Genomic DNA, 11,620 nt, shown 5'->3' with positions numbered 1-11,620 from the left:
TTTTTTGATTGAAAATGTTTTCTTTGATTGAAGTAATCTTTTTTGTGTTTGGGCCATATTATGGGTAGGACATTTGTGTCTTAATTATTCAATCCCAAAAAAGTTGCTTCAATCAAAAAAAATATTCTCAATTAAAGAAAAAACTCAAATGCAAAAAATCATTTTTTTGAAGAGATTTTTTTTTTTTTAATGAAGTGAAACAAGTTTTTAAGTCGTTTTTTTTTTTGATTGAATTATTTTGACACAAACATCCCGCAGTGGGCGGGTGCTTCCCCATTGGTCAGACATGTTTGAGTGACAAGTGTCTACACCAACGACGTCTTTCTGTCCGCCAGTAAAACAAAGAAGAAGAAGAAGAAGAAGAAGAAGACGTCTTTCTGACAAGCAAGTCATGGTCGCCAGCAAGTCAGGCCAGGGAGCAGTGGTGGAGTTGTTGGTAAGTAGGTCAAAACAGTATTAAAATGATTGGTGTCATGTTATTAGCCTACTCGGTTTGATATTTCGATTAAACATAAAGCTTGCTAACTTGGTTCACGTTGACTAATTTGTGTGATGGTGTTAGATATCTAACGCTGTCATATTGTCAGGCAGGCTAGCAGGGTGCGCTAACGGCTAGCTAGCTCATAACGTTAGCCGATGGCCCTGCACACTGAATGAATTGTTTATTTCACTTAAGCACAGAGGCTTGCTATGTGCTAGTGCTATGTTATGTTATAATAAGTAACGTCATTAGTGGTCAAACAGCAGTCCACAGGCCAACTGTTGCCCGCAGCGCTGCCTGTTTAGCAGCAACAGGTCATGCAGAGCCTGAGTCTATCTTCTCACACAGCCCACTGGATTACAGCTATTTGACTATCCCGCTCTCTCTCTCGCTCACGGGTAGTGGTCTCCCCACCATCACACATACAGGCAGTCAAACGCTCACAGACACACAGGCAGATGCTTTTATTTTGAGAGCGGGACATACATATGCCGTCCCGTACGGGACGAAATCATTATGATGAAAGTACGGGACGTCCCCGTGGATGTATTATATCCGCTGACGTCCCGACGGCCAAAACGGGACAGTTTGCAACCCTTGGCGGCAGAAATAGGATAGTTTCCCGGAGGATTGAAAGAGGCCATCCTGGTACTAGTCAGTCTCTGGGATAACGTTGTAATCTAGCTTCTGCTTATCAGTGGAGAGTTTACAGCTCACAACAACTTCATTCGATGTAATGTTAGCATCTGGCTTTTGTTTGATGTCTAGTGTCGGCAAAATATGTTGCATACCGCCGGTAACTTATAATATATTCCGTTGCTCGGTGCGCTAACTAACTGTGTTAGGCATTATTTATCAGTAGTTATTACACAACCCCATATGAAAATCTGGAAGTTCAATGAAGTGATGCTTATTGTCTGACATAGTGTCCAAGTAGTTACTAGCTTAAAGTATTGTGCCAATAATGATCCTTCTGGTAAATTTGGCATTCAGTTGAGACACAAAAGCTCTTAGTTTCATGAAAATCCTTGGAAAAGAAGACAAGATGGTGTGTTTAATTAGTATACATTTATTTAGATTTCTAATATCATAAAGTATTGTCCTGTCAGCCAATTACAAGTCTTGCCTTATTCAGTGTTGATTTATTGATGTGTTTATGTAAGATGTTTTATTCCAAGGTGTGTGAGTGAAAGTTGTCTGAAGTTGTATTTTTCTATTTTATTGCAATGCTGATTGATAATGGACTCTGGCTTGTCCTAAGTTTTGGTGTATCTAGGTGCTGTGCTCTGTATGCATGACACATTAATTTATTAATGTGATACTTTATTTTTTGCATCAAATTATATGAAGTATTGATAAGCAGTATTGATATCGATACGGGTATTGCTGCACTCTCAATTATAACTGCTCAGTAGTGTCGTTTAGTTATTTTACTATACAAGCCATCAATTTTGATGGCTTGTAAGTGTAAGTGTCTATTTTTAGAACGGCAATTAAATGAATCGGAGCAAAGATGCAACCTGGTGGTAAGAGGCTGCATCAATCCAAGTTATCATTTGTTGCAGCAAGAAAGGCAGAGGATGATCAGGCAAAGAGGAGGAAAGGTGAGAATTGTAATAAGCTGAGAGAATGAGAAAAATAGCGAACGAGCCTACAGATGCAACAGACAGCCAATAGAGATGCTAAGAAGCCTGAGCAGGATCTCCACTCTCTCTCTCGTTCTCTCTCTCTCTCTCTCTCTCTCTCTCTCCCTCTCTCTCTCTCTCAATTCAATTCAATTCATTTTGCTTTATTGGCATGACTGTTACAAGAACTATGTTGCCAAAGCATCAAGAGTCAATGAAAACAAAACAAATACAACTCACAGAATCAAATATATACAAATATAATACAATAAAAAATAAAAATAAAAATAAATAAAAAATATATATATTTATACTGTATACCTTGTGTGTGTGTGTGTGTGTGTGTGTGTGTGTGTGTGTTTTGATGAAGTGCTGTCTCTCTCTTATACACAGATTGGGTGTCATTAGACAGTTGCAAGTTCTTATATATAATTAAAAAAAAAAAATATATATATATATACAGTTCATATTAAATGATGATAATAATAATAATAATATATAAAATAAAGAAATGAAAAACAACAACAACAACAATATTATACCATAGCAGTAATGGTTGTGGTTAGCATTTGTGTGTTTCTCTAGTTTCATGGCAGAGTGTTACGTATTGTGCAGCTAATTTTACAAATGATGGATCTTCTCCCAGACAGACTTTTAACAGCTCATCACATGTTTTTCCCTGATATGTTGGATCTGCTGCAGTGATCTGCTGGAGGAAAACCTCTCTTTCAGTTTGGTACAGGGGGCAGGAGAGGAGGAAATGGGCCTCAGTTTCTATTTCTCCTGAAGAGCAGTGTTTACAGACTCTTAATTCTCTGGGCTTCCACTCTTTCTTATGCCGACCTGTTTCAACCTGCAGCTGATGGCCGCTGAGTCTGTACATTGTTAGTGTTTGTCTTTGTTTGGGGTTTTGTATGCTGACCAGATATTGTGCTGGAGAAGACTCTCTGTCCAGTGAGCAATAGCACTCCAATTTATTGATGGATTTGATTTGATTTTTCCAATTGTCAATGTAAGTCTTTTTATTCTCTTTGTCTATAGATATCAGATGAGTTTTGGAGAGAGTTTGGAGGTCTTGGGTTTTGAGGTGGCAGGTTTCTCTGGTGTTTCTCAGAGGGTCTGTCTCTGGACAGAGGCTGTTACTGAGGAAGGCTCTGTGGTGATAGGAATCAGGATCAGCTTGTGCTAAGTGAACCTGAAACTTAATTGACCTTTTGATCATGTGTAGAGAGAGAGGAAAGTGTCCCAGCTCTGCTCTACGTGCATGGTTTGGACAGTTTCTGTGGACCTTGAGGATTTCCTTGCAGAATTGAAGGTTGAGTTTCTCTGTGGGTGTTGTGTCCCATGAGGTGTGCCTCTGGGTCATCAGAGGGCCCCACACTTCACTTCCATACATCAGGATGGGTTTTATTACACTGTTAAATAGTTTTAGCCAAATTGTAACTGGAGGATTGAATTTATATAGTGAGCTTTTGATGCTATGGTAGGCCCTGCGTGCCTTTTCTGTGAGGGAGTTTATTGCTTTGTCAAAGCTGCCTGATGAACTGATGGTGATGCCCAGGTAATTATATTCCACTGTATGCTGAAGTGTGTTCACTCTTACCCTGAAAACATGTTTGGACTCCTGTAACCTGGCCTTTTTCTGGAATACCATGACTTTGGTTTTGTCAAGGTTGATATCTACCGCCCAGTTTTGACAGAACGTCTCCAGCAGAGAGAGGTTCTGCTGTAGGCCCTGTTCTGTTGGGGACAGTAGAACCAGGTCATCTGCATACATGAGGAATTTGATGTCTTTGCCTTGTAGATGTAATCCTGGGCTTGAGGACTGTTCAAGAAGAGTGGCCAGTTTATTGATGTAAATGTTGAACAGAGTGGGAGACAGGTTGCAGCCCTGATGCACTCCTTTTCCTTGTTTGAAGAACTCTGTTCTTTTGTTTCCAATTTTAACACAGCACTGGTTGTCAGAATATTTGGATTTGATTAAATCATACATTTTACATCTTACATCATACATCTTTTTTAGATCTACAAAACATGCAAATATCTTTCCTTTGTGTTTTCTGTGAACATGCTGTTGGATGAGTGTATGCAGAGTGTATATGTGGTCAGATGTTTGATGTTTGGGTAAAAAGCCAATTTGGCTTCTAGACAGAATATTATGTTCAGTGAGATAAGTGATTAATCTGGAGTTGAGGATGCTACAGAAGAGTTTACTCAGGTTGCTGTGAACACAGATGCCCCTGTAATTGCTGGGGTTATACCTGTCTCCATTTTTAAATACAGGAGAAATGAGACCTTTATTACAAACACTGGGGTAATATCCAGAGGCCAACACCATGTTGAAGTGTTTTTGCACGGCAAGTTGGAGTTTTAAGTTACTGTGTTTCAGCATCTCTGAGTTAATGCTGTCTATACCGCAAGCTTTTCCATTTTTAAGGGTTTTGATTTTGTGCTGTATTTCTTTAATGGTGACGGGGTGGTCGAGGGCACATCGGTTGTCCTTCACTGTCCTTTCTAGTTCTTTCAGTTTGTCTATTGTTAAAATTTGGTTATGATTCAGACCCTGACACTCTGGATTTTTATAGAGGTCATCAAAGTAATCTTTCCAGATTTTGCCATTTTGAATTGGGTTGGTCTCTGTACGTGGGTTTCTGTTGATGTTTTTCCATAATTTCCAAAAGGTGTTGTCATTTATGGCTTTTTCAATTTTGTTGAGTTCTCTCTCCATATGATGCATTTTTTTCACACAGAGGAGTTTTTTGTATTCTTTCAGGGCTTGGACATATTCAAGCCGTCCTAACGGGTCATTTGGGTTCCTGTGTTTCCTGTTTGACAGTTTTCTCAGGTTCTGTCTGGATACAGCACATTCTTTATCGAACCAGCGCTCTTTTTGTTTCATGCTGGATTTTTTAGTTTGTGAGATTTTGAATTAAGATTCTTTTGCCAAATGAGTAAATATTGTATTTAAGTGATGTGTGGCCAGATTTACATTTTCTCTTTCAGGCTGATATTGGGTGTTGAGAAAAATATCAATCATGTTGTGAATTTGAGCAGAGTCTAGCGCAGCGGTATAGGCAGCAGTGCTCTCCTCTGTCCACTTGTATCTCCTCGGTAGAGGAAACAGCCTTGGCTCAGGATTTGGATTTATGGTGGTTGACAATGACTTTTTCAGAAATAAGGTGATCTGGCTATGGTCTGAAAAGGGCTGTAGTGGTGATACAGTGAATGCATTTATATATTGTGGTTCAATGTCAGTAATGGCATAATCTACAACACTGCTACCTAACACAGAGCATTGTGTGAGTCTGCCCAGAGAGTCTCCTCTGACTCTGCCATTAACAATGTACAGACCCAAACCTTTACACAGTTGTAGTACCTGTTTGCCATTTTTGTTAACCGTGTTATCATAGCTTTGTCTTTGTGTGTTTATGCAGGTCTGGTACAAAGGGGGACATTTGAAAATATGTTTGTTTCCTTCATAGTTAATGAAGTCTGGCTCTCTACCAGTTCTGGCATTAAGCTCGCCACATATTAAGACTGATCCTAAACTTTGGTAGAAGGAAATTTCCTTCTGGAGTTCCTCAAAAACCTCCTCTGCATAATAGGGGGAGTTTGAGGGTGGAATATATATTGCACATAGATAGACATCTCTGTTGTTTTCTAGAATATTTGAGTGAATTTTAATCCAAATGTGATTTGTACCTTTTTTAACTGGTGAGATGTAATCTTTATATTCTCCTTTGTACCATATGAGTAAACCACCTGAATCTCTGCCATTCTTAATATGCTTGTGTTTTACAGAGGGTATAATAAGTTCTATATAATCGTTTGGACAGTTAGATTGATTTTGGTTTTGATTCCAAGTTTCATTCAATATTGTTATATCTACATTTCTAATATTTTTCAGAAAGTCAGGGTTTGTTGATTTCAAACCAAAAACTGAAGAGCATATGCCCTGAATGTTCCAGCTACTTATTGAAAAAGATGCTATTTTCTTTACCTTAACAGAATCGTGTACCACTTAATATCCGATTTACAAGCAAAAACAAACATAATGTGATCAAAATGAACAAATAAATAAAAATAAAAATAAAAACAAAAAATAAAAAGTTAAGTATATGTTAAATGTTAAGTGATTATGAATTATTCAGTGTTGTTCTACTTTCTATTAGCTCAGTAATTTAGTATATCTCTCTCTTTCTCTCTCTGTCTCAAATTCAAATTCGCTTTATTGGCATGAATGTTACGAGAAGTATGTTGCCAAAGCATCAAGAATCAAAGAAACAAAACAAATACAACGCACAGAATCAAATATATACAAATAAAATAAAAAAATAAATAATAAAATAAAATAAAAAAGTATATATGCATTTATACTGTATACCCTGTGTGTGTGTGTGCTGATGAAGTGCTGTCTCTCTCTTATAGACAGATTGGGTGTCATTAGGCAGTTACAAGTTGTTATATATAATGAAAAATATATATATACAGTTCATATGAAATGATGATGATAATGATAATAATACATAAAATAAAGAAATGAAAAACAACAACAACAATATTATATCATAGCAATAATGGTTGTGTCTGTCTCTCTCTGTCTCTCTCTTTCTCTCACTCACTCACTCACTCACTCACTCACTCACTCACTCACTCACTCAATCACTCACCATAGCCTATACCAAACACTTCATGTGTACAGTTACAGATCATCTTAGTTGTAGTTTTTTGTGAGGCAGCAACACCACACACACACACACTCAAATACTTCAGTTATAGTTTTATATATATTTATTTTACGATTACAGCAACGCATTCATACAAAGACACACTAAAATAAATGTTTCATCAGCAACATGGTACTGTGTGTTTGTTTTGTTTTTTCCAGGGGGGGGGGGTCCTGCCGAATGTTGACCTCAGTATTTCAAAAATCCTGGCTACGGCCCTGGTAACGCACTGACTATCTCATACAAGTACACTTTAAAAAGCCTTACTATCACTTCAAAATACAATTTGATACACAGTAAACACCACTGTCCTATTTTTGAAAGTTGTTCCTTGACCTTGAAGGCTATTCCCCACAAGTTCTAGGTGCCCTGTCAAATCAACACACACAATAAGATTAAAAACAGCACTTATAGGCACCTTCAGCTTAGAGTCTTGATACATTATCCAACTGAAAAGACAGAACTTCTCTTCACTTCTGTCCTCTCTTCTCTCCTCTAGTGCGTAGTCTTCATATTGTATTCCCAATTACCTTGGCTGACACACACACACATACAGACATACAGATGAACTTGTATTCAGATGAGTAAATGTACCTTCCTGTTTAAAGGTTCACCTGATCCTGAGGATTTTTTTTTACCTCCACCTTCAGCAAACCGCCTCTTTTCCATGCACCACCCAAGCTGTCATGTAAGTTAACTGATTTTCATGCTATGGGGATTTTTTGGCCCTTCTTCTCAGCCATATACATGAATTTAAAAAAGCTGTGTTAAAAATATTGCTCCTCTTATTCTGCTAAATTTTAATTTGCAGGCATCCAATGGCACAACAGCTGTTACTGAGGTTAAGGGATAGGTTGGTTTCTGTCATCAATAGAGTACCCATTGATTTTGAGTACCTCCTGTTTGTGTGCACTCAAGAGTTGCAGTTTATTCAAGCTGGCACCCAATACATGGATATTCCTGCAGAGCTGGCTGATGGTCTGCAACAGTTGACTTTAGTGCTCAGTTCACATCTGTCACAGAATCCTGTTCCTCCATTATTTAATGATGTAGCCACCACTTGTTGGAGTGGGAATGTAGGACGGCCAGAACTACAAATGAGTCATGACACACTACAGACGCTGCTGGATACCTCTTTACCTCTAGTTCATTTAGCAGAAATGCATGGCATTTCACAGTCAACCCTTTACAGAAGAATGAAGGACCACAACATGTCAGTGAGGGCATGCTATTCTGTAATTTCCAATGAAGAATTAGACCAGAAAGTCAGGGCCATTAAGGCAAGGATGCCGCATGCAGGCTACAGAATGGTCAAAGGAAGTCTCCAAGCAATGGGCCTTCGTCTTCAATGGAAAAGAGTGAGGCTGTCGTTGCAGCGTGTAGATGGTGCAGGTATCATTGCCAGGATGATCCAGCTTCGTTGCATTGCTTGACGAAGCTACTCTGTTCCTGCTCCCCTGTCTCTCGTCCACATTGATACAAATCATAAACTGATAAGGTAAATGAATGTCTTGTCTGGCAGAACTTATTTTACGTTTGTATGACGTTGCTTGTTGACCAATTTACTGTGTTGTATGATGTGGGAATTCTACATGAGCCTGTAATACACAATGAATTATATATTTTTTCAAATGCATTTTTTAAAGGTATAACATCGTCATCTTTGGAGGAATAGATGGATTTTCCAGGAAGGTAGATATTTCATTTTCTATTCATTCACAACATATTAACCCTCATGAACAACTCTAAAACATACATGGTATGCGTCTACCTCTTTCATAGATTATGTATCTGGACGCAGCTGCTAACAACAAAGCAGCAACTGCTTTTGGATTCTTCATTGAGGGTGTTCAGAGAAATGGATGGCCCTCAAGGTATATATTCAAATTGCAGGAGAAATAAAAGAATGACATGCTGCTGTAGATTATGAAGTTATGTCATATATGGGGGGGGAAAGCATTTGCTTTTCTTTCAGAGTGAGAGCTGATCAAGGGGTGGAAAATGTCGACATAGCCAGGTGCGTGTTTACTGTCCGAGGAACAGGCCGTGGAAGCTTTATTGCAGGCAAAAGTGCCCATAACCAGAGGTAATTAAGTGAACTTCGCATCTACACTTGACATCTGCTTTTTTGATAATCCTACTCAGAGTGGTGGAGTAAGCAGTGCTCTGCTGCTTTGCAACAATAGACCATTTTTTATAGCAGCTACTTTGACAGAACTGAAGGTAAACTTGTGTTTTATTAATGTGACTGACAGGAAGCATTATTTACGTTATCAATTTGTGTCCATTTGTTGGTCAATCATGTGTCAGTCTGACCGGATGTTGGTTTACCCTCTTCTGTCAAGATGGCTGCTTTCAACAAGCTCCATGGCATGCTGGTTATAGTTGGCAGTCATCTCTTATATTGAACAGCGGTCACAAACCTTGGCACAGATTTCAGCTCGCTCTCTCCTATACTCTCCACTCCTGATTGGAATATCCTGGTGTGAACTGACGGACACACACACACACACACACACACACACACACACACACTGGCATAAAAGTGGCTGCACCACTTAAAAACCATAAATGCCATTTACTTATGAACAGATAACATCAGTGTTTCTTTTTCTAACCATTGTCTGTCTGCCTTTTTTCAGGGTGGAACGCTTATGGAGAGATGTTTGGAGTTCTGTAACGTCAAAGTACTACAACGCACTACACAGCTTGGAGGAAGAGGGCTTCATTGACCTGTCTATCCACCTCTTCTGTGTGCAATATGTGTTCATACCTCGTCCGCGGTCAGATCTACAGCATTTCACAGACAGTTGGAACAACCACCCGATCAGCACAGAGGCAAACCTTACACCTCAACAGATGTGGAACATTGGAATGCTCCAAGCACCTGTGCCTGAGCCAAACTATGCAGAGGTGGGCATGTAATACTTGATTTGCATGACAGTTTTTCCCTTAAGCACTTTGTCTATTATCACTCATTTGTTTGTTGGGCCATGCAGCTGCAGCACATAGACCATCAGGAGGAGGTATCTGAAGACACTGACCATGGGGTTGTTGTTCCTGACATTCCAATCCCCCCTGTCTGCAGAGAATCTTGCTCTGCTGCAACTTGAAGTGAATCCTAACTCTGACTCCTTATCCTTTGGTCAGGATATATACCTGCGTGCTCTTCAATTTGTAATGAGTGAGTGACTCTCCACACTATTAAGTGTTTAATCATTATAGCAAACATGTTTTGAAACAATACAAATACACAGCTAATCATTTAAATGTTAGGATTAAAACAGGGACAGTAAGAAAATGTCTTTACTTTTTACAAATTCCTAGCTATAAATTTTAAACATATTTTTCTAAATGCGTTCCAAAAACCAACCCAACCTTTGTATGTTGAAACCCACAGCCCATGCGTAAATGGACAGACACTACTCAGCTTTGAATGAAGGTAACTAACACATGGTTACTCACATACACCATGAAACGTTACACTACAGGCATTTAAGTATTTTCTGTCACTGTCTAAAATTTAACCATCTAAAACTTGATTACTATAACGTATAAAACTATTTGTTCTGGACCCCGCCCCCCCCCCCCAACAGTGTAAAGAACAACAGTATAACCCACTGGAGCCCTAATACGCCTGGGGCCTACATGACGGATAACTACACCACCTTATAGATCACCTCATGGGGCTCGCTCACTGTCCACAAGTTCATCAATGTCCTCTTCTGCCTCCTGCTTCCTGTTCCTGTTAATGAAGTCCTACACCACTTCCTCCACCGACCGAATGAGGTCTTAAAATATTTTGAGGTCGATAAAAAGCCTTATAAAGGTATTGAAATAAACTTTTGCATTCCTGCATATACCCTGTGCAATAAGTTTGAAAATACATTTTAAATATGAAATGTTATTGCATGTCTGTTATACTGATTTATAAGTGATTTTTTGAAATGTGAAGCAGTTGGAAAACATGTTTTTAAAAAGTGCTATATTGTTTATTACTAGTAGTATAATTTTTGTTGTTCATAATAGTATTTGGAAATGGTCATTTTTGATCAACAATGAATATGTCCAAGGATTTTTAAACCCTAAAATGATAACTAGTGTTGGTCTTTCATTTCCACGTTGTGATGTTACCCCAAACCATATTTTATTTGCCATAAATCAGAAAGATAATACAGGAACTGTGTGGAATGTTTGTTGTGGAGCTCTCCAAGCTGCTGATCCTGCTGCTGCTAACATTCATAAATTATGATTAAATGATAATTAGAACATTAAAACATAATCTTCGGGAAATGGTGATTTTGAGGAAAACTTGCAATGATGTAACAGAATGTTTCATATAAAATGTAAAATTGTTTCATATAAAATTCCCATATAAATATGTAATTATATAGTAGGGGTGGAGCCGAATAAACGTAAGGTGACAGAACAAACAGCGGGTTTTACTGAACATTTATTTTATATAAAGATTTTTAGTGATTTGTTTTCAGTAAGTAGAATCATAACAATATTTAAGTCGAAACAAAATTAACGTTACTGCACGTCTCTCAACTGGGACATATGAGTTCGAGTCTCACTCTGCATTTTCCTTCTGTCGCTTCCGTGTCGATTTGCCGGCGTTTAATCGTCTGTCCGAAAAAATGACCTAAGAAAAACTTTCATTTCAGCCCCTCTATTGCCTCAAATAGACGACAGGATGAACCGAAATGACCACCAAACGACGCTGAAGTTAGTTTCCGATTTGTCAGCTTCCGATTCGGCACTTAAGGGGAAGGTTAAGGGGAAAT

At 38.6% G+C, this 11,620-nt stretch overlaps 1 long non-coding RNA gene across 3 annotated transcripts; it reads left to right on the top strand.

Annotated features, from left to right (window-relative positions):
* The first annotated feature begins 377 nt into the window (after positions 1-377).
* On the top strand, positions 378-11,260 carry LOC311249101. Of its 3 annotated transcripts, XR_014621114.1 has the most exons (11): positions 378-436; positions 7,442-7,521; positions 7,645-8,331; positions 8,480-8,525; positions 8,616-8,707; positions 8,791-8,919; positions 9,179-9,316; positions 9,476-9,746; positions 9,833-10,017; positions 10,234-10,275; positions 10,430-11,260. It is a non-coding gene; the product is annotated as an uncharacterized lncRNA (long non-coding RNA). The 3 variants fall into 3 exon arrangements; XR_014621112.1 differs by lacking the exon at positions 9,179-9,316 and having other exon boundaries at positions 8,809-8,919; XR_014621113.1 differs by lacking the exon at positions 9,179-9,316.
* Positions 11,261-11,620: the final 360 nt, after the last annotated feature.

This window comes from Pagrus pagrus (assembly GCF_965226575.1).
Source record: "Pagrus pagrus genome assembly, chromosome: 20".
NCBI classification, from domain to species: Eukaryota; Metazoa; Chordata; class Actinopteri; order Spariformes; family Sparidae; genus Pagrus; species Pagrus pagrus.
This window is presented reverse-complemented; position numbering and strand designations above follow the sequence as displayed.